Source organism: Mchenga conophoros, linkage group LG22, assembly GCF_057382185.1.
Source record: "Mchenga conophoros isolate Kocher_MC1m ecotype Shallow Benthic linkage group LG22, M_conophoros_male_GT1.1, whole genome shotgun sequence".
Lineage (NCBI taxonomy): Eukaryota > Metazoa > Chordata > Actinopteri > Cichliformes > Cichlidae > Mchenga > Mchenga conophoros.
This window is the reverse complement of record NC_140546.1, coordinates 8,130,164-8,154,209: the sequence shown is the minus strand read 5'-3', so window position 1 is coordinate 8,154,209 and position 24,046 is coordinate 8,130,164. Positions and strand designations below refer to the sequence as shown.

The 24,046-nt window shown below is 40.2% G+C and overlaps 1 protein-coding gene and 1 long non-coding RNA gene across 4 annotated transcripts in view; one reads left to right on the top strand and one right to left on the bottom strand.

Annotated features, from left to right (window-relative positions):
- The window catches only part of pvrl2l (PVR cell adhesion molecule related 2 like), a 339,024-nt gene that overhangs the window by 227,285 nt on the left and 87,693 nt on the right, over window positions 1–24,046 (bottom strand). The gene's annotated exons all lie outside the window — the stretch shown is intronic.
- On the top strand, window positions 16,039–17,630 carry LOC146548738 (uncharacterized). The gene is made up of 2 exons (XR_014890423.1): window positions 16,039–16,481; window positions 17,111–17,630. It is a non-coding gene; the product is annotated as an uncharacterized LOC146548738 (long non-coding RNA).

Sequence of the window (24,046 nt, the reverse complement as noted above, 5' to 3'; positions counted from 1 at the left end):
TTGATTGCTTGGATTAAATTCTTACATTTCTGTGCCAGTCCTAACATGAACTGGGTTGCGTTTGATTCATAGCCAGTTGATTCCTAGAATTTCATGATTATGTTTACCACCAGGGCAGAACAGATCACTTATTATTCAACCGTTAATCGCCTCCATCTTTTTCAGAATTTGCAGCCAGATGCATGCAAATGTAAGCAATACAAGTAAGTTGACTTCTAACATATTTATGACAAAGAACAGGAAATCTGCTTGGTAAACTAAATGTCTTTTTATGAGTTTAACTGTAGTGCAAATGAACAAAACAAAACCAGTATTTCTTGTGATAGTAACTTGTTGATGTAATTTTCCACAGGCTAATACAGCTGCATCAGACACTCTTGGGAAACATTATCTGACCTCAAATAACCAGAAGGAAAGGCAGAAGCTTTTGCACAGGGAGCAAAAGGCAACAGTGCAGAACAAAACAACAAAAACACAGTGAACAGGACCGTTGCATGCAGTACAGGACACAGATACAAATCGGGAAAGTACAGACGCCAGATATAGAAAAGCTAAACAGTCTAACAGAGCAACTTGATAATGCGAAGTGGGTGGGGGAGATTGGAATGAAGAGAAATGAGGGGGAAAAATGGATGTAAGCTCGAGGTGAAGGGGACAAAACAGAGTGTACGAGCACATTTTAGTCTGAAATTACACAGGACGCAATTTCTCCCCGCTCCCTGCCACAATTCAATTCATACCCAGGATTCCCATTTGTCTCTCGCTCTCCCCGCAACAATCAAATTCATATCCTAGAACGTCTCCCTCTCCTTCTGCCTCGCTCTTGGTGCAGTGATGACAGCTCTACCATATTAAGAATGTGAGAACTGCTGTGACTGGGCATCTGCAGGTGGGATGTGTGTGAGTGTGACCTCTCTGAATCTATTATCTCTGCAGGTATCCAGATCACATCCAACAGTCCTGCAGGCTGACCAGTCACTGCCAACACAGGCTGCTCCCTGTGCGTGCGTGTGTGTGCACACATGTGTGGGTGTGTCTTTGATCTCTGGCTGTCCTTGCCGTGCCCCCCCATCTCTCTCTCTCTCTCTGGTGTAAACTCACATATACCAAACACAGGGCAGCCTGTCTTGGCAGTTGGCAGTAACACACATGGACATACACACGCATGCAGTGAGAGCCCCCAGCTGTTTTCCGTCTTTCTCCTGTCGAACTGACAGACACTAAGCAGACTGATCTCCTCAACTCGAGCCGTCAGCCTCTTCTCCTCCCTCTTGCCCTCTGACTGACTCCCTCCCCCTTTCTCCCAACTTCCTACTTTATCTGGCTTTCTTGTCATCTGCTGACCCGCTGCTCCTGCTTCGTGTCTTTCTCCCCATATTCTCACTCCATTTTTCTCCGTTCTTCCCCTCCCTTCTCGAAATCCATGTTTCTTTCTCCCAACTCTTTTCTTCCTATTCCTCCTCAGACATTGTCTCATGTATTGTTTTTCCTCAGTTACTGTTATCCTAGTAAACATCATAGTTTACTCAAGGCATGTAAACCCATTCGTTCTTAATACAGTAATAACTGTTAGAAAGTTTTGATTTCCAGGCATTTGGCCATAAATTAATGCAAATTTATGCGGCTGTAAAATTTAATTATTAAACTTGAAGCTATAGAGCAACAATTGTAGTGGATGGCAATCCAACAGCCAATCAGATGTTTCTCTTTTTTTAAAAAATATCCTAGTGGAATCAGAGGAAATGTCAGGAGAATGGAAAGTCATTGGAATTCATGACTCAGGAACATCCAAACAAATCAGTTTAGTGTCTTTTATCTTGCGCATTTAATTGTTTTTGTACCCTATTTAATAATGTGCATCTCTATCCAGGGACTGCAAATGGAAATGAGCTGGCAGATAAATCTGGTACAATGCTTTTGTTCATAGCTCCTGACAAACTGAGAGTAAAACTAAAAACTAACTAAACTAAGTAACTGATGAGATATTTCAAGGAAAAACTTGTGGCATCACCAAAGTCCCAGATCCCAAAGCCAAGGATTCATCATTTTGAAGGCCATGACTGTCTGAACACAGATATTCAAGCTGGTAGGAGCAAGTTTTTATTTTTTTCTTTCAAATTTTAGTCCGTCTAAGGTTACCAGAAAATTCAAGGTTGATTTAACAAAAATGATCCTGTGTTAAGAACCAGCAACCCCGAGAAATTGCACTTTGAATTATATACTCACAGCGTGCGGTAAAGTTCAAACCCCTGCTAGAAAGTTTCTGAACCAATTTGAAAGGCATTCAGAATCAAGGTACATGTATATATAAAAGCACAGAATCTCGACATTTTCAGCAACAAGAAACTTATAATGAACAAAAAAAGAGAGAAAAGAAAGAAATCACAAAACATTTTTCTTCTGTTCTTGGTCAAATCCCCACATTCTGCTCTAATACTGCACTTACTCAAGCCTTGCACTCTCCTCCTTCAATTGCACTACGTATTGTGCCACTTATTATCTGTCTGCTGGCCTCTTGACTCCCACAATATGTCGCCACATTCTGCTTTCAGTTTGAATGTCTTATCAGCCTCAGGGTAGACGAGCTAAACTGCTATAGTGGGCGGTGAGGCTGCAGCCTCATTTATGTTTTCCTTGGAAATGAGACTCCATGTAGAAATGTTTTATTTCACAACTGTTACAATAAATGCACTTGCTGATATTGCAGTGAACGTGGGAAAGGGGGGATATTATTTTGTACGTCTATTTGGGACACATTTTGTAAAAGAGTCAGTTCACCACAGAGATTTTTGCTTCCAAACAGTCTAGTGGCACGAAATTGTGATGCCCATATCACTAAAAAAACATTAGTTAAAAGGTATGTTGTCTATTTCAGCACCTCAGGATTTTTTCATAGTCCTGGTAACTTTGCAGCTGGGTACCACCTTCTGTTTTTTCTGTAGCCAGACTTCAAAAACTGGGTTCATCAGTATGTTTCACAGTCACTTTTAACTTCATTTATGGGACAAATACTGTGGCATAGGTACTGATGCCAAAGTATTTGGCATTACTGAATTACTGAATTTCCCGGAGGAACCCACCCGAGGGATTAATAAAGTTTCATCTAATCTAATCTATCTATCGCTAAAGGTCCAAGTATTGGTAAAAGCTGTTAATGTTAGTTTTGAAATGAATAAAGCACAGGGAAATCAGGGGATAGATTCATTAAACATCTACTTTACTTATAATTGATCATATTTTTCACTTGTTGAAGCAAAATATTAAAATCTTTGCAAGAATTTGAAAGCAGCCAGACTGAAAATAGAGGTTGAAAAAGGTTTGCAAGAAAATAAGAAAATATGAAATACAAGTCAACAACAGGTAACATATTACCAGCCCCTGAACAGCTATTGCATCACTACAGATTTCATATTAGTTTGGGAATGCAAACAGAAATGGCTTGGAAGGTGTGTAGTTCACAGGGGACGTTACCACTGGTGACTTACCCCGAGGTTGCCCCAAGAACAGTTTGGTCTGATACTGGTGAGTGACTTAATGGTGGAAAGTTCCTGCAGCAAGATTTGACAGTATGTTGGATAGCCTGTACAGTGGATACCCAGAGTATCATAAATAATATATAAATAAACGGATTATTAGATTATTTTTGGAGAGACACATTTATGTCCAAGCTGTCAGAGCTTGAAGGAAGTCAAATATTCATTTTTGAGACAAATTATTATACTCAGAAAGTTTCAAACTCTGTCATTTACCCTCACCTTCCCTTTGGCTCTCTTTTTCACTCCTCTCCTGTACACTTCCTTGTTATTTTTCCCCCACTCTTATTCTTTGTTGTCCACCTCCTCGCCCACATTATCTCAAGGTCATCCTTCTGCTCTCCTCCTCTCCAAGATGCCGTTGGACCTTTCCCTTTCTAACATTCTCTCTTTCATCTCCATTATTTTGGGTGTTCCTCTTTCTCTTATCCTCCATGCCACTTTTCTCAGCTTTCATCTGCTCCTAGCCTTGAGTCGGCTGTCTTCAGATCCACTGGCCTGCTGCATTGCTGACTTCCATCAAAGCTCTGCCCCTTGTATCTCCTCTCCTTTTTGAAAGTTTCTCAAAAGAACAATCACCCACACAATCTCATGTCACAGAGTGCGAGTACAATGATAGTTAGATCCTTCAATAAGATACTTGTCTAAAAAGCCTGAGGGTTGTGACCCATGTGTCCTATAAATTCCACTGAGTGCTGTAAAATCCTGCTATCCTTATTAAATTGCAGCCCCATTCAAAAATGCATTTCCTTTCTTGTAACACTGCCGTTTGCAGATTCTCTGTGCAAGTCTTCCACTTATTCAAACGAACAGTATGGAACTTTTTTAAGACATGCAGCTCTTCCAACACAGCTTAACATCAAAACACATGATAGAATACAGCAGTTCTGGCTTATTAAGGACGCTGTGGCAAATTTGGCACATGCCTTACTTAAAGACACAAAGAAATAAATGATTTAAGTCAAAAATGCCTGAAGCCTTTCCCCCATAAAGATGAGCTTTGACAACTTTCCCCTACCCTTAATGAAAAAGATTCTGACACCTCAGTATACATGAATAAAGACGTGGTTTGATGACCATTCGAATAATTTCAATTTTTTCCAAGGATAGCTGCATAGGCATAGACGACCCTCACAAAACTCTGATGCACACCCACTCACTTTATTCTATAGCAAGGCCTGAAATATGACAGAACCCGCTCAGTTCAGGAAAGAGCTTCGATGGTTACTCCTAGCAGGCTTTCAAAGGGTAAAGAGTTAAGCTGCTGATTCTCCTCTTTGCTTTACTTTAGTTTTAGTTTTTCTGCTACAGTTTGATTTTATTTAACTAAACACTAAAAGCTTTCCATGGGTTCAGGCAACTTTAGTACTATATCAGATTTAGAGAGGCAATCCTAGTTTGTCTTTTAATGAATGTTTAACATTATGAAAGGGTGCATTTTTGCAACTTTTTCCACCTGCAACAAACTTCTCTCACATTACCTTGGTTGTCATGGTTACGCGGTTCTTGATTGCCATGGTTACAAATTGCATGACAGTGACAAACCAGCAGAGCATTTTTCATCTTGGTCTTATGATTTCTATTCCAGATATTGGGAGGCTCTTGTTGACTGCACTGCATGTTGAAAATTGGCACCAAAGAGCTACGGGTCCCAGCGTGTTACAACGTGACGCCTAAAAGGTCCAGACCAAGCACCAGATCTGACAGCTTGGAAGTGAGGACAAGTTGCATAAGCAGAAAATAACCAGGCAGCCTTTTCTTTTCCTATATTTACAGTTGATGCTACATTTATGGATGAATATCCTGCAGAATACTGTACATGCAGTGTGCGAGCAAAGACAAACTTACTTAATCTTGCCATTGAAAACTTGATCACTTACTGGCAGCAGAATTTGCAGTCCAGCAATGTTAACTGTTTGACTTGAAGAATTTTTACTAGTAAATTCACACTGAGCAGCTGAGGCAGAGCAGCCCAAATGCTCACAATGGCCATTAATTAAGGCTTCAACAACTATATTTATCTTTTTAATTCATCAGAGATGGAAGCGTGGGGGAAGCAGAGAAAACATCTTCATAATCATTCCTTATTAGTAGTTATTTTACGTGCCTTTGTTTAAGAGTTCAAGCACAAATATGACAGATTCAGGATGTGTTAAGCAACAAATGGCTTCCCCAAGATGTGAACCGGGGTCACTGAAGCTCATGGTCAGCTCTTTAACATCTGGACCATTAATCCACAGTGCGTTTTGATTCACCACTGCACAGTTTTCTTGTTTTTTCTTTTTTGTGTCAATCCTTCTTGAGCAGAAAAAGCCTCATAATGTGCAAACATTGGGTCCTTTAAAGGGAATGTATTTTTAAAACATGTGCTGTTTGAATTGCAAATAGCTATGATTAAACAGACTTTAAAAAGAACAATCTATTTATTGTGTAAAAAGAAGCCACTTTGTTAGCATACAAATTGTATTCAACACATTTTATTTACTTTTATCTTAAAAAAAAAAAATCAAGAGAGGAAACTTGATTTTCTCAGCTCCTAAACATGTATGTTTGTCAGGATATCACAGGTTTTATACTGAGTATTTCAGTTATTCAGCATGTTTTAGCTTGTTAACAAGGGGTTTGGAAAACGATCAACAATAATTTAAAGAGACTTGATTTGCAAGTAATGTAATGAGATAAATCATTTAAAAAATAAACAGTAGCCTTGTAAGTAATATCTTGCTTCATATCACAGTCTTACTTATATATAGTTGGATTTTTAGAGACAGATATTTAGACTTATATATTTATAACACGCTTGTCTTTTCTCCATCACTCACGGCTCTTTCACCATGTCATTCTTTCTTACAATCTGTCACTGTTAGCTTTTTAACTATTTCTGTCTCACTCTCAGTCAGTCTTTTATTTGCAACTGTCGCTCTCATTTTTCCCCTCTGTCACTCCATTTTCATGCCAGTATTTTTTTAATCCGTCTGTCCCTAAGTCTCTGTGAATCCTTTCACTCCACAGCTATCACTTTCTTTCCTCTTAGTCGCTCTTGTTTTTGGAGTTTCTCTGTCTTCTCCTCCCTCAGTTTTATGTCTTTCATTCCTTTTTATTGTTTATGGTGTCATTCTTTTTTCTCCCTCCATGTCACTCCTAGTTGCTTTTGCACTGTTTGGTCCCATCTCCCTCTTCCCCCCTATTTTTTTTTTTTTTTATCTCTACCTTTATGCCACTTCATTCTCATCATTGGTCTCCTTTGAGGCCAACACTGCTTGTATGTCTGTGTGTGTGTCTGTGTGTCTATGCGTGCATGCGACTGGTTGTGAACCTAAGCTATATAAAAGCAGCATACTGAGAAAATTAAAAAGAGATTTAATGGTTTTTGTGTGACAGATGGAAAATGAAGTGCATGCTGATGCGTAAAAACAAATTCAAAGTATTATATTTGTGCTCGCGTGTGTGTCATTGACAAAGACTAGCAGCAAGAGCAGGAAAGAAATTGTGTGATTGAGAGAGAAAGAGGAAATAACATCAATGCGGGGATTTGAGCATGACAGAGAGTAAAGTACAGCCAATGCATGCATGAGCGCAGACGCGACTGCACAAATTGGTTTGACATGTGTACTTGCATGTAGGTTACACCAGTGTGTGTGTACGCTCGTATTTCTCACGTCGGGGGACATACATTTGTTTATGAAGTCAGCGGCTCCCAGCAGCTTAAATAATTCAGAGATTAAAGGTTAGGATTAGGTTCAGGTTAGAGGTGGGAATTCAGCAAGTAGTCATTATAATCCCGAGAAGTAATAATATCTCAGCTCTGCATGCTGTTACCTAATTGTGAGTAGAGAGATGTGCTCAAAGCAGGCTTGAGGGATGTCTTTGCAGAGTGCAGCTCCTCAGCAAGAGCCTCTTCAGAAATGTATGCTGGGATAAGCAAGTACAATAATCTGTCTTGCTTGTGCTTTTTAAACCCATGTCGAATGTAGTTTTTTGCACCACACTTCAAATTACCAAATGAAAGCAGACACTGAAATAATGACTGAGTTTCAAATAAATAATTGGCATAAAAATAAACAAAAACAAACTCCGTTGGTAAACGAGAGAGTTATAATGCCTCGAGCACGATGGAGCATGAATGATTGGAGTACAATGTGGACATCGGCATCATTAAGCAGTACATACAAGTACTTTTGCTTTTCCAGAACGTTATGAATCGTGTGAAACGTGTGGCCTCTCACTTGCACTTGTAGCGCCTAACACAGCACAGGGAAAAACAACACACTGCTCCCACTTGGGAGCAAACTGAAGTGAAACTGGAAGAAAATAGTTGCTCAATACGATTCATCAAATCAGTTTCAAAAAATTTCATTTCATGTTTTTTAGTTAGTTTAACTTTAGAGGTTGAAGGCAGTTTGGGTGTGCCAGCCTGCTATGCCACTGGCCAAGGTTTTGATCTATAGTTGAACATCATATCCACTGATCCACATCCACTGAAATCAATCCAAAACTGAAAGCCTAGTTTTACGTAATCGGACCATATTTTCTGTTCTGCATGTGTTACTATCATTTCATTTATTTCCTTAGCCCAGTCGTGAGGTGAACACACACCATTCTGAGAAACAGGGGCTGCTTTCTGGTAATTGTTAATGTTATCTGGCTCTGTCTAGTCACCATCATTATGTGATTCACCAGCATCAGATATGTGAAGGTAAAACTTAGAGCTCAGAGCTCTTGAAACCCTTGAATGCTCATCCCTCCTAAATGTTGAACCTGCAATCTTCATTTGTACTTTGAGGAGAAGCACTTCCGCTTTGGAGGTTAAGCACTCTTCGCATCTGTGATTTGTTGTGTTTGTTGTTTCTTTAGAGCAGCCTGCTGTGGATAGAAATTATATCACATGCCGTGAGAGTAAATGGCAGTTGCTGATTGTGAAACCAGATTATATTAATTGTGATTACCTCAAAACTCTCTGCAAGGTTCAGTACCAGCGTACCACTAACACCTACCACATATTCACTTACTCATGGAGCTCAGGGTTATATGAAAATGTTAATCAAAGCTGATTTAAAGAGACTAAATTATCCATGCGGTGTGAATGTACACTGCAGTAAGTTTATCTATGCAAAATAAACACCTCCCCATGTAAAAATGTAAGCTTGGATCTGGCTGCAGATAAAACTCTTCTACTCTTTACATGTGTAGTTTATTCATGTTAGCCTGGTGTAGGTGCTGGCTTGATGGTGGTGGCTCTTTCTGTCTACATCTCTCAGTGTCACCTCCTAAATAAGTGCAGTCCATTAACTATGTAGCGTCTCCCACTGACTTATAAATGTCTGAACAAAATGCAAAATGCAAAAACAAGTAGATAGCTCACTGTCACTGCCTTATTCAGACGGATTTTAATGTCTGATCTGGCTATGTCCATATTCTGTAGATGTGTAATCACCAAAATAGCTTGAAAATGCAACTTCGGTTGAGATGCTGAGTGTAATAATAGCACTGGATCTTTAAAACTCCTCAAATGAGCGCAGCAATATTCACAGCTTTGATATAAAAGTGAGCACATCAAAGCTTGGAGAGCAGGTTGCACACAATCTGTCCACACTTAACAAGTAAATCATAGCATTCCTTTAAAGTTCTCCACAAAATCAAGAATTAACATGTTTGAAGCATGTGAAAAATTATCCAACCAAGAAGGAAGGATTCCCGCCACTTCCACATCTAGTTACCTCCACATTCAACTTGTCACATCTCCCAGAGTGGTAAACATAACGCTAATTAGCTTCTACAGCAAAGCCCTGAGAACTCAAAGGAAAAGCCAACGAGATCACTTCCCTGCACATGCTGATTTTTCTTTTCTTTGCAGTAAATAGCTGACAGCGTGTTGAATTTTCTGTGTTTGCTTGTTTAAGGAGACCTCAGGCACATTATGCACATTAATCCCCCACTGACATTATAAAAGCATTATCGTAAATCTTCAGGTTCATTATGGTTAATCTGTACCCAAGTGATCAATTACTACCTATCTAAATGTAAAAAAAAGTTTTCCATGTATCCATCTTTACAAGAAGCTTCAAAGGAAAGCTAGTCGCTGAAAATATAACTAACTAGTGATCCGTTCACTGTATCATGTTGACTCACTAAAGGTGGAGTGCTAATAAGCCTTTTCCCCCTCACTTAGCAGCAACACCTCTGTGAAATCCTACAAATGCAGCCAATTAAAATTCATAGCAAGGCAGGTTGTGTGGTCCTGCAGGATGTAAACACATTCCTGCACAAATTTCTTTGTTGTGTCTGAGAGCTGTCAAACTGTGATGCAGAATCCATCAGCACACTCTACACTAACAAAAAAGGCCGACCTTAAGGCGACAACACAGGAAGGAAGGTACCAGAACTGTTATTAGCACTATAAATCAGCTCTTTAAACAAATTAACCTGAAAAATAGTATAGATGTACATAGTGAGTGGGTGGCTGTCTCTCAGAAGTGAGAGCGGGTCATCTACTAACCAGAAGGTCAGTGATTCAGTCCCATTCTGTGTGTCAAAGTATCCTTGGATAAAGACACTGATCCCAGTCACATAGGCCTGCAGACTGGTTAGCAACCCAGTGACGATAGTTCAATGGGGAAAAAAATTTCTATTCCCTGATTGGTTGGTCAGTTTTTGCTGAAAGTTGCTGGCAGTTGCCAAGTGAAATTTGTCACAAAGGCGGTATATGGTGCACAAACTTTCTTGCGGCTGCTTTGGTCGCTAACACGGTTGCCACAGTTGGCTATAGTTTGCATTGAAAATGCCAAATTGTCTGTAAATGCTCACCAACTCCTTGCAGAGTGGGAGCGATACTGTGATTAAATAAATGAATTAACAAATGCAAATTGAGACTAGTTTCAAAGTAAAATTTACACTTTCTGAAATGTAAGTCAATTCAGTGTTTTTATTTTCCATCTGTAGCACCAAGCCATGACAACAATCACCTAATTGAAGGTAAAGACCCTTCAATAAAAGAGAGAAAACCTTAAGCATTTGGTGACAGTGGGAAGGAAAAACTCCTTTTTAACAGGAAAAAAAACCTCCAGCAGAACCAGGTTCAGGGAGGGTGAGCTATCTGCTGCAACCAGATGGGGGTGAGAGGAGAGGGACAGGAAGGGAGACACATTGTGGAAGAGAGACAGAGTTTACAATAACTTATAATTAAATGCACAGTGTTGTATAAACACAGTGAGTGAAGAAGAAAAAGGTTTCTCTACTGCTCAGTGATAGTTTGCAGACAAGTTAGTGTCTTAAATGCAAACTACACAAATCTGTTTCCACATTTTTCCCCAGCAATGAGAAGTTTCCAGGGGGTTGTTGACCAGTCACTAGGCCTGTGTGACTGAGGCCTAAGGCCAGCATGAGCTCGTCACTCATAGCTTCTTGAATGATCCACAATTAGCAAAATGCTTTATACAGTAACCTAAAATGGATATTTTGCTGTTTGAATCATCACTGACAATTCTCATCAAAAGTGATGCTTTCCTGTTTGGCAGCTTATGAAAACTTAATTCTGGGTTCTTTAACCAGCTGGTTGTGCCTCATACAGCAGCTCTAAGGCTGCTTTTGCCAGTAGAGGGAATAAACAAGGAGGTACCATTACCAGCTCAAAGAAGAGCCGCAAATTGTTTACCCTACAGTGTGGGCACGGTCGAATTGCATTCTGTGTCTATAAATCGCCACAATTCCTGCACACAGATGATTTGCATTCAACTTACAAGGCCAGCTCCAGCATTAACATGTAACTAAGTGCTCTCACCCACAATTAAATGCATAAATAAATAAAAACATTTAAAACATTTTGGCAGCCATAAACAACATCCATCTGCCTGAGTGAGCTCTGTCAAACCCACTAAGGCCTTCTCAGCACAGCTCTGCTATTTCTATGATGGATGCAGCGCCTTTCATTGAGATGAACTGTATGTAGCCATTGGCCTCCAGCACAGGAACTCACACACACTCCCACTCTTCTGCCATAGTAAGTAAATAGTCAAGTATACACAACCTACACATAGACACATTCGCACACATTAGCATTAATAAGCAATGCTACACCTACACTCACTTAAACTCTGCAGTGACCAATAAAACTGAATTAAGCTCCATGTCTCCAGTCCTGCAGAGATGCAAAATAAAATAGATAGCCTTGTTTCAAAAGTGAACGTATGTTCATAATAATACACATGTTTTTTTGATACTCAAATAGACAAATGAAGATTGCACCTCATTTACTAGGCAGTGCAGACAGACCCTTATAAAACATGCATGCCATGTTTTCCTCAGCTATCTACCTCCACATACACACTCAAAACAGTCCGAACACAACAGCAGAAAGTACCGATTTGTGCTCGACCAGCATGCTCCATCATTCTTGGACAGGCAATCATTATATCACACTTCATATGGAAGCAGGGTAGCCAAAACATATGCATGGGCTAATGTACAATCACATCTGATATAAGGGGTAGCGTGCGCCCCAAAACGTGTGGTTCACACGGACACGCAGGTTAATAATTCAAAGCCCTGGTTAAGAGGGGAGCGTTCCTTCCTTATTAAATTATTGACAAGCAACATCTAGACTCTGCTGCAGACTTGAGGGAAGGCCGGCAGCGAGGGAAGAAAGGAGACCAAGAGGAAGGAGGAGCAGGACGAGAAACATATGGGTGGGAGAGGAGAGAGGGAAAATGGCTGTGGAAGAAGGGAATGCAGAAATAAACATGGGAGAGAGTTAAACAAGAGACAATGGCTGCATGATATCACAGAAAAGCAGGAGAACACAAGTGCACTCTAAATAAATCCTGAAAGCCTTTAAATTGGAATTTAAATAGAAGTGAGAGAGACGGAGTGAGAGAGATGGAGTGAGGTAAAAGCTGCAGCAGCTCTATACTGTATTTATGCTTTATTTACCAGCCTGCCTGCCTCTTTGTTGCCAAGGGCTGCAGAGCTGTTGGTTCACACAGTATTCATTTCAGAGCAATTACAGCTTGTCGCTGCCCCACTCCCTTGTCTGGAAGTAATGGATGGCAGCCTGTCACTTTACCTGCATATCTGTCCATCTGTCGCTGAAGTGCATGGAATTTAAAAAATAAATTAAATAAATAAATATTTTTTCTCTTGGTAAATTAAGGTAAATCCTTTCAATAAGGAACATAAAATATTTTGCATTAGAACTACATTAAAATTAGGACTTCTGTGCATAAACATGCCACATGAATACATTCAGTGTTGTATGCTGTCAATATTAACCAGCAGCATATTTGCCCTTTATTAATGAGAGACAGACTGGACATTGCATTCTTGCCCTTATAGCTTTTATATCTGGATAAAACCTTTGAGATGTAACATGTCATTTTCAATGGGCTTCAATTGATAATAACTTTTGAGTATTGCAGAAGTCATTGTCCACATTTATTACTCACACTCAGAATAGAACACATACCTGAGTTACAAGGGCTTGATTTAGTTATTTGGACCCTATTAAGACTTGCAGTTTTGCTTTTTATAAATTTATATCGATCCATCCATTCATCCATTTCTTTCCCGCTTATCCAATTTAGGCTTATGAGGTTAACAGGTGGAAACAGACAACCATTTGCACTCACATTCACACCTTTGGGCAATTTAGAATGGCCAGTTATCCTAACCCGACTAACTGAGTGTCTTTGGACTGTGGGAGAGTAACGCTATCTCCACAGAGAAGGGTCTTGATGAGATAGTGGATTCAAACCCAGGACCTTCTTGTACCACTGAATAAACACCATGCTGCCCACATGGTGTTTATTCAGACTGGCTATTCATTTGGTACTACCTAACTTTCCAAACACTGATATAGATGCAAAAAAAAAAAAAAAAAAAAAAAGGTTGTAGTTTTCTTCATGCAACCAAAACTGGCAAATTTGAACTTAAAGACTGCAAAATGCAAACATCTTTTTCAAGATTTGTCTTTTTTAATCAGTCATCTCATTTTTGTTTTTTTACATTGAGAGCACAGTGGATATTTTAAAACTCCTAACATTTATGTTTCTTCACCTCTCTTTGAAAAGCTGAGTTTTCCAGCAGCACCGACATTAACAGATTATTTTAACAAGTCAGCAGAGTTTCATCATGCCTTTCACGGATAGCCAGCAGGCACACATACCGCCTTCGAGAGCCTAGAAAGTGCTGTTGCACTGGTGTTATTGATCTGTCAACCTCACAGGCTGCCTGTGAAGCTATTAAGCTGATCTGTGGTACGGTCATTCAGTAGCATTGGATTATCTGTGCATTTGTCCAGTCGTTCCTGGTGCCCCTGCTCCACACTGACCCTGCTGTAGTAATTCTGCAGTTTGTGCATGTACGTTCTCCCCAGAAAGCTTTCACTCAGAGCTCGCTGCTGTTTACATCAAAGCCAGGAAAAATTTGTCCAAAGTGATGACTTACAGTTTAGGGCCCATTACTGCTTAAGGACTTTGAATGTTTTCTACTGCACCGTGCTGGAGTTCTGCATTTCTGGGTGGTTTCCATTTTGCTTTTGGCTTCACACAGTCAGAAGGAATTGCTGTTGACACTACTCAATACACTTAAAAGGGGATAGGAGGCAGTCTGACTGCTAGGCTGTCAAACTATTTCTCCAAAATGAATGCTATATTTTTTTCTCACCATAACATAATCTCTTTAAATAAACTTAGTCTGATTTGTCCTGATGGGTTGTTAAAAATTTCATTTTTAAAGCGTCTCATGAAAACTGACTTAATACAAACAAAGCAGAAATTCAGTTTTCAGTGTACATTTAAAAAAAAACATTTGTGCGTGAAGAAAATTCACTTTTTTTTACTCGGGTAAAAATATTTACTCTTTATGGTTTAAATATTTCACTTAACAGACAGTGGTTCAGATTACTCAGCTTATGTCTGTTTAGAAAATTAAGGAAATAGTTCCATTAAAATGCTGTAATAGACTCCACCAATCTGGCACATGGCAAAACAGACATCTGCACATCTGCTGTCTGAAAAACAAAAAACAAAAAGCAACACTAAAGAGAAATCAAGAAAGCACTTATCCTTAATTAAAGATACATTTACTTGGTTTTGAAACAAATTGTCGGAATTAAAGGTATTCAGCAACTTGTGTCCTTCAAAATGTAAAAGTATATGCTCGTCAACAGGCTGTCACTTTTAATAGGCTGCCCAGCAAAACAATGATTTCATATGTTCTTGCAATAAATGCATAGGAGAACATGGAGGCAGATGATGAGAAAGATGTGCAAGGAACAGAAATGATTCTGTAGAGATTTATTATGTTGAAAAAACCCAAAGAAGAAGGAAGAAGGGGAGAGGAAAAAGTCAGAAATGGCAGAGGGAGACAGTGTTTTTTATTTTCTTTATTCCCATGTGTAAGCAGAAGTAGCAGCCACACCACTGCAATTACAGTCCAGCACCCATAAAAGGCTTCCATGGTGGTGAACATGACAACACATACCAAGAGAAACATTCCCTCACAAAAACATCCAGCACATAGAGCTGCAAGGACACATCAAGGAAAACTGAGATTCCCATGTTGCTTCGCAAGTTTTCTTTTATACATCAATAAAGACAAGTTTTTATTTTTTTAATCTGGCCTTCATTTCTAGACTAGTTGTAGCAAATCTTCAGATATTTTTTTGGAAAAATCTCAGAAGGACTTGATGATGCATTCATACTAAAGCTAATGTGTTACCCTGACAAAACTTCTTGTCCTATAAGCCTGGATATTTTCTAACCTTATTTGCCTTTAGAGACAGAGCGCCTCTGAAGACCACGACACTGTGATGTGTGTCCTGTATATCAACTTAATTGCAAACCCCACGATTCCCCACTGAGCTGCGCAAATCACAACCCATAATTACATGCCCACAGTAAGTCAGATCACCAAATCCCTGCATGGATTTCAAAACATTTAGGATAGGCATGAAAGCCTGTGTTTCCACTAATCCTATGTTCTTACACCCACCGCGGGAGGTTTAGAGCACTGTGTGTATGTACTGTGGACCACTTCAGAGGACAAGATGCACAGAGACCAGGGCAGAGGGCCAGACTACACAACATAATAATAATCCATCCAAAAACTCATTTTCCCACAGTCCCCTCTGGCAGGACATTACTTTTGTGAATGACTTGTTTGTGTACCATGTAGTCTGAATTTTATGTGACTATGAGTTTGTGTGTTTGAGAGAGTGGTTGGCGATCCTTACGAGTAGTCTATCTTGTACTGTATGTATGTACATTTGTACTGTGTGTGTTTCATTACTGGCTTGCTCGTTCAGGCAGGGCTGACATGTGCCAAAGCTGGAGGAGGAAGTGGAGGTATAGGGCAGACAGAGAGGACAGGTGAGAGAGAGACACGCAGAGAGAGAGAGGTAGACAGACAGAGAGGTGTAAATCTTATGTGCAGAGGATTAATGTTGTGGTCTTAGTAAAGGCTATTTCCCTTTTCCCGAATCAGGAGGTTAATCGCATTATCTGTGAAAGAGACGGGTAATAGCTCACAACGGTACCTGTGAAAAACAGGACAATGAGAAATACAACATTAGAGCTGGGGGGCAGGGCTTAAAGGAGACTGAAGAGCAGAAAACAGAGTAACAATAGGGCTTCGGAGTTGTCGTCACGCCGCAATGCATTGTGGGAGCGCGGCGGCATTTTCGGGGTCTACGAATCAAATCAAACACACTGTGTTGGAACGACGATTACAAGATGCTTAAAAGCAGCTTAAAAGAGAATGGACTGTATAGAGACCGATTGCGTCCAGAGGCGAAGCGGCGGTACTTGCAGAAAATAGCGTGCATTGGAAATGTGGACCCGTATGAAATACGGCCGTGGAGTAGAAACCCTGAAGACCAACCGCTATTGACGTAGCCTGATATATTTCATACCTTATCTGTGGAGTCAGCGCGTACAAGTCGTCATTCAATCAAAGGTAAGTCAGCTCGAGTACAGCGAGTGAAATGCGTTTGATTTCCCTGCAAACATTCAGATTACTGCAGCATAAATTCATTCATGAGGGGAAATTACAGTGAGAACATGTGGAGACTGTTAGGTGGATAACATAGTGAGTTCAGTGCATTGATAAGACACTGTCCTGAAGGATTTAGTTATTCTCTATGGTTAAAGAAATTGCAATGATTTATTAATGTTTATTATAAATAATTCTAATTATACATCTTGCTTCCATATTTGTATCTTGTGTCACTAAAAATACATTTTATTTTAGTTTTATACTTTGATTAATGACCTGCAGAATCTCCTTAACATATTAAGTGATTCATAATTGTCACTTTATGCTTTCTCCATCTCTAAAGTGATGACATCCTTGCATTACATACTTTAGGTTCATTTTCTGCAGGCAGGTTTCTGACAGAACAGACAGATTTAGACTATAACATGCAGCGTTCTATAGATGGACACATAAAGAAATGAAAAATTACATGTATGTGCTAACTTTCTTGACACTTTGTTACATTTATGATAAAGTAGATTAAACACATTTATGTCGGCCTTGGCTCATAGTTCTTGTCTTTAAATGAACTTTGTCTGTGTGTGTTTCAGGTGCTGCACTCTAAGACTGAATGAACCAGCATTGCAGCCATGGGTCACTGTGAGCATCACAGGGAAGGTTGAAGCCGCCCGCTGCACCTGTATGGCCGGATTCGCAGAGACCTGCACCCACGTCGCTGCTCTTCTGTCTAAAGTAGACGGAACAGTGTTGATCCGTGGCACAAGGACTGTTACAGATGAACCTGCATACTGGGTTTTGCCTGGTAATAATACCAAGATACACCCAGAGGTTGGCCATAAGATAGACGACTTCTCTTCAGCTGCCCAAAAAAAGGCTCTTGATCAAAACATACACAGACCATCTGTAGTGACAGGTAAAAGGAGCTGTCCTCAAAAAAGAAAAACCCCACCTGCTACTGTGGAGGAGTTGTCACTGCTATAATGCCATCATGTTTTATCTAGGGGTCTAGATGTATGCCTGTAGTGCACTGCTGTGTAAATAATTTGCATTTACTGAATATGTACTGACTGAGTCCCACTGTTCAAAAGTTGAATAAAGAAACTAAATTATTTTGCCTTTTTTTTTTTATTAAAACCACTTTATAGAACATCACATCAGTAACAGTGTAGAATCCATGTCATTTACAGTTTACAAATGACAAAATGTTTACACCAAATCATGAGTGTTTACATGATATCACCCACTACTAACATTACTTTATTTACTGTATCTTTTGAAAAAATAACAGCACAAGACTTAAGAACATTTAACAGGAGCAGGTTTCATTCTTCTCTGGTTTTATTATCACACTGTTCACCAAACGCAGCAAACCTTCACCATCTTATCCAGAAGGGTCACCTCTTCACCCTCACATGGAAGAAGTAATCTGATTGGCATGGTGGTTTGTTTGAAGCAGGTCCCTCGTGTAGCGCTGGAAACCAGTCATGATGTTTCATCCATTTCATCGGCTGGTTTGCTGCAATAATGCCAAATAATTAGCAACTCTATAAATAGACGGTAGTTCTGCAAAATCACTCAGTAGGATGTTTGTTCTAATTTGCTATGAGCTCAGAGCGCATCGAAAATGAAACTAATAGGCTATAAAGAGAGATATGAACATATTTAGAACTTACCGGAATGAAAATGTCTGGAGCACCAACAGATATTTGGAGATGGAAGAGAGCTGCACGTCAGCTCATCTCACAGCTGCTATCCAGGCTAGACGCCTTCGTTTGGTAACATCGATACACGAGCTGCCTCATGTCGCTTCCAGGTTGGGAAAGCATAAAAAGACAATCCAACCTTATTCCCGTGCCGGTCGTAAGATCGAACATTGCAGCCGAGCACACAGCAAGTACGAACCATGGCTATGCTATCGCTCCTAGCTTAGACCCCCAAAATGGTGAATCGGGCCAAAATCCTTTCCACGCCCACCCCCGTGACATCACGCTCCGAAGCCCTATAAGAAGTATGTGGGGTTGGATCTTTAATGTAAAAGGGGGGAAGAGGGGGGGGGGGGGGAGATAATCCTCCCTGACAAGCACAGGGCAAAAAGGGAAGAGAGAGTAACTGAAAAAGTAAGCTTTCATGTCTTCAGGCTCTGCTTGCGAGTACTTTCCATTAGTGTATGCATAGGTTTGACCTGTAGGTTTGAACATGTTAAAATTCTGTGCTTTGCTGGAGCATTAGTAAATGGACTCAAAACAAAGTCTGTCCCAACACACAGTGGTTAGACAGTTAGCACGCACAGTCAGAAGGAAGACACTGCAGGAAGGAGTGAAGCAATCACAGAAATTAGGTCAACTTCACAGGGTTTTTGTGTTGTCAATCAAAGCATTTAGGGCATATTAGAAGATTTTGCTGTAATTAATCCCTTAGGACAAACAATATAATTTTCCAGTTATACCATGGCATTACCAGGAGTTTGGAAATCACAGCTAATTTCTAGATCACACAGAAAGGAAATCTTTAATATTTACAGCCTCACACCCTTCGGGAAAAGCTCAGATAAGCTGAGTGAGCAGGTGAAGACCTCTAACTTTGTATTCCTCACTACAGTTTTTCACCCTGAGATCATCTGTCAGTCAGGCAGTGTGGAGTGGCAATATGGGAACCTTTAGCTTCTCATTTAGAAAGCACTTACTTTCCATTACAAAGGGAATGATATATGGCTCTAATGTGGGGTTTTTACAAGTAAAGGTTTCTGCGGTGGAGTTTTTGTCTCAAAAGAAATACCAGCAAACAATCGACAGCAAGATGGAGGAAAGAGTTTACTGAGATTCATACATATTCCTAAATAATAAATAACATACATGACGATGCCAGAAACTGTGGCTAGTTTTAAATTTGTCTACCAGAGGGCTGTGCCCACATATAAGGCAGAACAGCCTCTGCATTTCTGTTCCCTCTTGCAGAAACTCACGTTATTACAGGTGCTTCATCTTGTGATTTTGGCTTGCATTAAAGTAACCATTACCCATCTACTCATTTCCATATGCACGGTGTCCTAATATTCCATTTTTGATTAGTATGTCGCTTCCTGGCCGACACCTGGTTGATATGTATATGTGCTGTGGTTTGATCAGCACATAAAAGTTGTCTTTCTGCTCACGCAGCTGCAAATGTTTCAGCTGTGATCAAGCACATCTCTGTCCACCTTTAGATGAGAGAAGTTCAGTGCCTACCGCATATATTTACATGCGGATTTGCACTTCTTTGTGCCTCCTGATTACAATCTATCCATCCAGGATTTGTGTTAATCTAACATGCAAAAAAAAAAAAAAAAAATCACTGATAGAAAAAGAGATAAAAGGCAGCAGGAGGATGGTGGAATAACAGAAGAAAAGAACGCAGGTAGAACAGCAAAGGAGAGACTGATTTAATTTTCTCGAGCACCTCTTTACTTTTTTCTCCCCCAATATCTACTTTAAACACAGTTTGACAAGGTGTGGTGTGGCACTGTGTCATTATGACTATAGCCTGATACTGGTCCTCGGGGATTCACAGTGTAATTAGCTAGTGTGGCGTCTGAGACGTTATCACACTGATCTGCATTTGAGACACCGAGGGAAGGGTTGAAAGGGCCGGGCTTCTTGCTTCAATTACCTGCTCTGCCGCAGCCGGGAACACAGTCCGCTGAAAGAAATGACATTATCGTCTCCAAAGTAGTATTATTTCAATTTCTTTATGTCAATTCCATCTTTAATCTGTTTGAAGCCCTTTTTTTTTCGTAATTATTAGACAGAGCTGAAAGAGTGATGGATGGATAGCAGGAGGGAGGCAGGGTGTGTACCCTAAGTGCCAAAAGCATGGATGAGAGAACATTGGAAATCCATCAGTGCATAAAGCAGATGGAAGCTCAAGTGCATTCTAATATCGTCTGCAAGCAAATGAAAGCCATGTCAAACTTCACTGTGACTTGTGGTGGTTAATGCTGCCATGCTTACATGCAGACATTAGTACCTTGCACAGCAGGACTCGAAGCTACCGCACAATCGACCACTTTCAGTCATAATTTAAACAAATGTGATACAGTTCATGTCTGGGTTTTGATTTAAATTGATGGATGGACGCAAACACTGGATTTCAGTGTTTATAGTTGGTGATGAACCTGAAGTTGTTGCCTTGACACCAACAACTCTTCCCTTTTCCTTTGTTCAAGGAGTTTTCTTAAACAATTCTTATTAGTGTGTGTTTTCTTTTTGCTGAGAGTAGTTTAATAGGATTATTTCTATACTTTGTTATCATTTTTACATCCGTTCTTTGAGCTGCACTCAAACAAAGTCTCTTCTCTCCAAAGCTCAGCAGCATTAACAGCACGTCAGCTGGGCCGGGTGGGATTCGGTCTTGGTATCAGGGCTGTTGCTCCCCTCCTACACAGAGTTTAAAAAGCCAGCTCTGTCTGTGTGCAGGTGACATGTGTTGCACTGTGGTGTGTTCAGTACTGTGGAAATCCAAAGCTACCAGCTTGTCATTTTTATGACATCCATGTTTGTTTACTATTTGCTTTCCTGGTTGGATTTTCTGACAACGCACGGCAGCTCATGTCTTCACTGCTGTCTCATAGCAGATTAGAAGAAGCACCAAACTGAGCCACACCAAAGCCCCTTTTTTGCCTCTCTTAGCCAAACAAAATCACAGGCCACAATATCTTTTCAAGCCCAAGTATGAGGTATTTGTTTCAACCTGTAACTTGGCATCAGTGAACTGCACACACACTGTGCTCGTGTCTGCTAATCCAGTCATTCCTGATGGGAAAGCGAACAAAACCCAAAAGACAGACAAAATATTTCACTTTGACGAGCTCAACTTTCTGCATTTCTGTGGATAGAAATGTTTTCCCGGAAGCAACCGTGCTTGACACCAGAATGTAATTTAGGAAGAAAAAATGGTTCTCTTATGTTGCTGCATCATTTTTCAGTGGACCGAATAGATAGCTGGCCTGCATGGTTCTTTAAGACTTCCTTGAACAGAGCACCCTGGTGAATTTAGATCACACAGTATGAGGACAATGTCAGCTTGTAGCATGAATAACTCTACTCGGTGCCTCCATTTAGTCCTACATTAGAGGAAGAAATATGTAAAGCAGCGTCTGGCTTGTTGCGTGTAGTGATATACAATTAAGTTACAAAAGAAATGCAATTTTCATTCATGAATATATTAATGTTTATTACAAATTTCATTGCAAAACCATTGATGAGAAGCTGTCTCTCATTGGGTAGACTGTGTTCATGTTTTAAAACACCATCAAACCAACCCCGATAGGCCACATGGCAACGTCATAAGACAAAAGGCTGTTTTTGATTCAATAGAGATGCACCACAAATGAATCAGTAAGTATCAGTATCCGTAAAATATCATTTCAGCTGATAGACTTTTTGTTCGTTTGTTTCTTTAGAGCAGGGAACCAAAGAAACGATCTAAACATTGATAGTTTTTAAATATTTTATTATTTTATGACAATTTTTCAACCTTCAGCCTTCAGAAAGGGGATGCAAACACTGACTAGCTTAGTTTAGCATTCACAAATGTTAACACATATGTTGATTATCTGATATTTAACAGGCTCAAGAAATTATTTACCACCCAAACACATTTCTGAGTTTGGACAGAGATGAAGCATGAAAAGGAACTTTGAATGTATCCTCTTATAAAAAGACCTTAGTAAGACTTAATCAGGTCAAGCAGAAATGGACTGTGTGGTAGATGTAAGACGTGCAGAGTGCAGCACAACAATGAAAGAGCGAAGGCATTTCTAAAAAGGGTTTGACCTCTAATCTGACCTCACATACAGCAGATGTTTTTCATCACTGCTGCTGAGTTTATATTAAAGTGAAACTGGGGGAAAAAAACTCCTCTGCAGATTATATAATATCGTCTTTCTGTCTTTTAAAACACAAGGGACCAAGGTTGCAGACACTCTGTGTACATTACGTATGTGCCGTGTAGGTGGAAACAAACTGTGTCTGTTTGTGTATTTGTATCTGTTTGTGTCCAACATGTACGTTTGTGTGCATATGTGAGTATGTGGGAGGATGACTCAGACAGCAGGTGAATCACTCCAGGCTGACATACAGTTACACACACAGGCAGCAGGGTGTCAAGGCTGGCCTGCAGAGAAGATAGCACATAACTCCTCCACCTGATTTAGTCCAGTTAACCCTCCACTGACACACTCACACACAGGCATAAATGTACCCTCCCATACAAACAATTGTAGTTATCTCTTCTTCACAAGCTTATAAGGAAAAAAAACATTGTGTGTATAAAAGCTGCAGCAAACCTGAAGGTTGGCACCCAACAGGTCTCACCTGGAAATTAAACTTTACCTGCTGTTGCAGAGTTATGGAGGACTTGGATGAACTATGATGTGAGTGTGTGTGTGTGTGTGTGTAAGAGAGAGAGAGAGCAAGTGAGAGTGACTTATGCAGATTATAGGTCATCCATGTGTTAGTGTGTCTGTATGTGTGCCCTGACTTTGCTCAAATGCCATAAAAGGTCAGCTGTAGCCCAGGCCCAAGTTTGTGCTCGGACAGGAAACCATGACATGCATACAGTTTGCACACACACACACACACACACACACACACACACACACACACACACACACACACACACACACACACACGCATGTAGAACTGCAAGCACACACAGTGCATTATTACACATACATGCCCTACACAGACATTGATATGCCAGAGGTGTTCAATAGCAGTGACGTCACGTTGTCACCTGAGTAACAAGGAGACAGCACTTGTTCTTTCTGACACCCCGATAAACCGAAGCATGATGCAAAAGCAAGTAAACGGGGCTCGTGTTCGGTTTTAAAATACCAATTAACATCATCTGACCTTAAGAAAAAACTGCTCTGCATCTTATTTGGAAAGAGGAATATCAGGGGAATAAAGGCTACTGAGAAGTTGGGCTTGAATGTGAAAAAAACAAAAAAAAAACATGCACCACAGTCAGCGATACAGACTTGGGTTCAGGATGTCATCTTGATTTCCGAAATCATTCTTCTGCTCTATTAAATGGTAAGAAATTGTGTCTTTCATGTGAAAATGATGTCCTTGCTGCTCACATGTTAGGCAGAGATGAGAGGGAAAAGGAAGTCTGCACAACACTTGCAGTCACTGACTTAATTGTGTTCTCTCCTGAAAACACAAATAGAGGTTCATGCACACTCACTGTATCACCCCTCTATCTGACAATCCATTGTAAGTGAAGGACCAAGAACTAGTTCCTCATTGGCCTCCCACCCACTGTTATTTATATTTGTTGGGGCATTTGTGTAGCAGTGAGCACGGTCTTTGTTCCCTTTGCCAGCCAGTGCTCTGCTATCAAAAATAAATGTACCACTTGATCCAAAAATCTTTTTCCTGAACCCATCATCCTCAAAAATGCAGTTAAATCTATCTGAGGAGGTTCTGTTCAACAAGGCTAAAAAAGTAAATGCAAAACTGGATTTTTAGAAAACCACGATCCTC